This window comes from Lactuca sativa, chromosome 1, assembly GCF_002870075.4.
Source record: "Lactuca sativa cultivar Salinas chromosome 1, Lsat_Salinas_v11, whole genome shotgun sequence".
NCBI lineage: Eukaryota > Viridiplantae > Streptophyta > Magnoliopsida > Asterales > Asteraceae > Lactuca > Lactuca sativa.
Window position 1 is genome coordinate 200,371,113 of NC_056623.2, and position 2,500 is coordinate 200,373,612.

General features: G+C 50.0%; 8 non-coding genes across 8 annotated transcripts in view; all 8 read left to right on the forward strand.

Moving 5' to 3' along the window:
* Nucleotides 1-107: 107 nt before the first annotated feature.
* Nucleotides 108-226, forward strand: LOC128129561 (5S ribosomal RNA). Its single transcript, XR_008227490.1, has one exon. It is a non-coding gene; the product is annotated as a 5S ribosomal RNA (ribosomal RNA).
* A 222-nt stretch (nt 227-448) lies between these two features.
* LOC128128951 (5S ribosomal RNA) lies at nt 449-567 on the forward strand. Its single transcript, XR_008226952.1, has one exon. It is a non-coding gene; the product is annotated as a 5S ribosomal RNA (ribosomal RNA).
* Nucleotides 568-786: 219 nt separating this feature from the next.
* Nucleotides 787-905, forward strand: LOC128128952 (5S ribosomal RNA). Its single transcript, XR_008226953.1, has one exon. It is a non-coding gene; the product is annotated as a 5S ribosomal RNA (ribosomal RNA).
* A 220-nt stretch (nt 906-1,125) lies between these two features.
* Nucleotides 1,126-1,244, forward strand: LOC128130312 (5S ribosomal RNA). The gene has a single exon (XR_008228235.1). It is a non-coding gene; the product is annotated as a 5S ribosomal RNA (ribosomal RNA).
* A 220-nt stretch (nt 1,245-1,464) lies between these two features.
* On the forward strand, nt 1,465-1,583 carry LOC128129744 (5S ribosomal RNA). The gene has a single exon (XR_008227666.1). It is a non-coding gene; the product is annotated as a 5S ribosomal RNA (ribosomal RNA).
* A 221-nt stretch (nt 1,584-1,804) lies between these two features.
* On the forward strand, nt 1,805-1,923 carry LOC128128953 (5S ribosomal RNA). Its single transcript, XR_008226954.1, has one exon. It is a non-coding gene; the product is annotated as a 5S ribosomal RNA (ribosomal RNA).
* Nucleotides 1,924-2,142: 219 nt separating this feature from the next.
* LOC128128958 (5S ribosomal RNA) lies at nt 2,143-2,261 on the forward strand. Its single transcript, XR_008226955.1, has one exon. It is a non-coding gene; the product is annotated as a 5S ribosomal RNA (ribosomal RNA).
* Nucleotides 2,262-2,482: 221 nt separating this feature from the next.
* LOC128130255 (5S ribosomal RNA) overlaps nt 2,483-2,500 on the forward strand; it is a 119-nt gene continuing 101 nt past the window's right edge. Inside the window, exon 1 of the ribosomal RNA XR_008228177.1 lies at nt 2,483-2,500. This exon is cut by the window's right edge and continues 101 nt beyond it. This is a non-coding gene — a ribosomal RNA (5S ribosomal RNA).

The following is a 2,500-nucleotide window of genomic DNA, read 5'->3' on the forward strand; positions in this document are numbered from 1 at the left end:
CCCTGAACGGAGCCGATCCCTCACGTGGGTCCCACGCCTCGCGTACGAAAGCAAACGAGGTTCTGCGTCTTGTAAGACATAAAAACAATTACCACGGATAGTATTTCGGGTGCGATCATACCAGCACTAATGCACCGGATCCCATCAGAACTCCGCAGTTAAGCGTGCTTGGGCGAGAGTAGTACTAGGATGGGTGACCTCCTGGGAAGTCCTCGTGTTGCACCCCCTTTTTCGTTGCCCGTTTGCGTTTTTTTAGGTTTTAGGTGCGTTTTTTTTTTTTCCTTTCTTGTTATGTCTATGCTCGGGCGGCATCCGGTTCAATGTTGATCGTTTTCGTGTTTCCCTGAACGGAGCCGATCCCTCACGTGGGTCCCACGCCTCGCGTACGAAAGCAAACGAGGTTCTGCGTCTTGTAAGACATAAAAACAATTACCACGGATAGTATTTCGGGTGCGATCATACCAGCACTAATGCACCGGATCCCATCAGAACTCCGCAGTTAAGCGTGCTTGGGCGAGAGTAGTACTAGGATGGGTGACCCCCTGGGAAGTCCTCGTGTTGCACCCCCTTTTTCGTTGCCCGTTTGCGTTTTTTTAGGTTTTAGGTGCGTTTTTTTTTCCTTTCTTGTTATGTCTATGCTCGGGCGGCATCCGGTTCAATGTTGATCGTTTTCGTGTTTCCCTGAACGGAGCCGATCCCTCACGTGGGTCCCACGCCTCGCGTAAGAAAGCAAACGAGGTTCTGCGTCTTGTAAGACATAAAAACAATTACCACGGATAGTATTTCGGGTGCGATCATACCAGCACTAATGCACCGGATCCCATCAGAACTCCGCAGTTAAGCGTGCTTGGGCGAGAGTAGTACTAGGATGGGTGACCCCCTGGGAAGTCCTCGTGTTGCACCCCCTTTTTCGTTGCCCGTTTGCGTTTTTTTAGGTTTTAGGTGCGTTTTTTTTTTCCTTTCTTGTTATGTCTATGCTCGGGCGGCATCCGGTTCAATGTTGATCGTTTTCGTGTTTCCCTGAACGGAGCCGATCCCTCACGTGGGTCCCACGCCTCGCGTACGAAAGCAAACGAGGTTCTGCGTCTTGTAAGACATAAAAACAATTACCACGGATAGTATTTCGGGTGCGATCATACCAGCACTAATGCACCGGATCCCATCAGAACTCCGCAGTTAAGCGTGCTTGGGCGAGAGTAGTACTAGGATGGGTGACCCCCTGGGAAGTCCTCGTGTTGCTCCCCCTTTTTCGTTGCCCGTTTGCGTTTTTTTAGGTTTTAGGTGCGTTTTTTTTTTCCTTTCTTGTTATGTCTATGCTCGGGCGGCATCCGGTTCAATGTTGATCGTTTTCGTGTTTCCCTGAACGGAGCCGATCCCTCACGTGGGTCCCACGCCTCGCGTACGAAAGCAAACGAGGTTCTGCGTCTTGTAAGACATAAAAACAATTACCACGGATAGTATTTCGGGTGCGATCATACCAGCACTAATGCACCGGATCCCATCAGAACTCCGCAGTTAAGCGTGCTTGGGCGAGAGTAGTACTAGGATGGGTGACCCCTTGGGAAGTCCTCGTGTTGCACCCCCTTTTTCGTTGCTCGTTTGCGTTTTTTTAGGTTTTAGGTGCGTTTTTTTTTTTCCTTTCTTGTTATGTCGATGCTCGGGCGGCATCCGGTTCAATGTTGATCGTTTTCGTGTTTCCCTGAACGGAGCCGATCCCTAACGTGGGTCCCACGCCTCGCGTACGAAAGCAAACGAGGTTCTGCGTCTTGTAAGACATAAAAACAATTACCACGGATAGTATTTCGGGTGCGATCATACCAGCACTAATGCACCGGATCCCATCAGAACTCCGCAGTTAAGCGTGCTTGGGCGAGAGTAGTACTAGGATGGGTGACCCCCTGGGAAGTCCTCGTGTTGCACCCCCTTTTTCGTTGCCCGTTTGCGTTTTTTTAGGTTTTAGGTGTGTTTTTTTTTCCTTTCTTGTTATGTCTATGCTCGGGCGGCATCCGGTTCAATGTTGATCGTTTTCGTGTTTCCCTGAACGGAGCCGATCCCTCACGTGGGTCCCACGCCTCGCGTAAGAAAGCAAACGAGGTTCTGCGTCTTGTAAGACATAAAAACAATTACCACGGATAGTATTTCGGGTGCGATCATACCAGCACTAATGCACCGGATCCCATCAGAACTCCGCAGTTAAGCGTGCTTGGGCGAGAGTAGTACTAGGATGGGTGACCCCCTGGGAAGTCCTCGTGTTGCACCCCCTTTTTCGTTGCCCGTTTGCGTTTTTTTAGGTTTTAGGTGCGTTTTTTTTTTTCCTTTCTTGTTATGTCTATGCTCGGGCGGCATCCGGTTCAATGTTGATCGTTTTCGTGTTTCCCTGAACGGAGCCGATCCCTCACGTGGGTCCCACGCCTCGCGTACGAAAGCAAACGAGGTTCTGCGTCTTGTAAGACATAAAAACAATTACCACGGATAGTATTTCGGGTGCGATCATACCAGC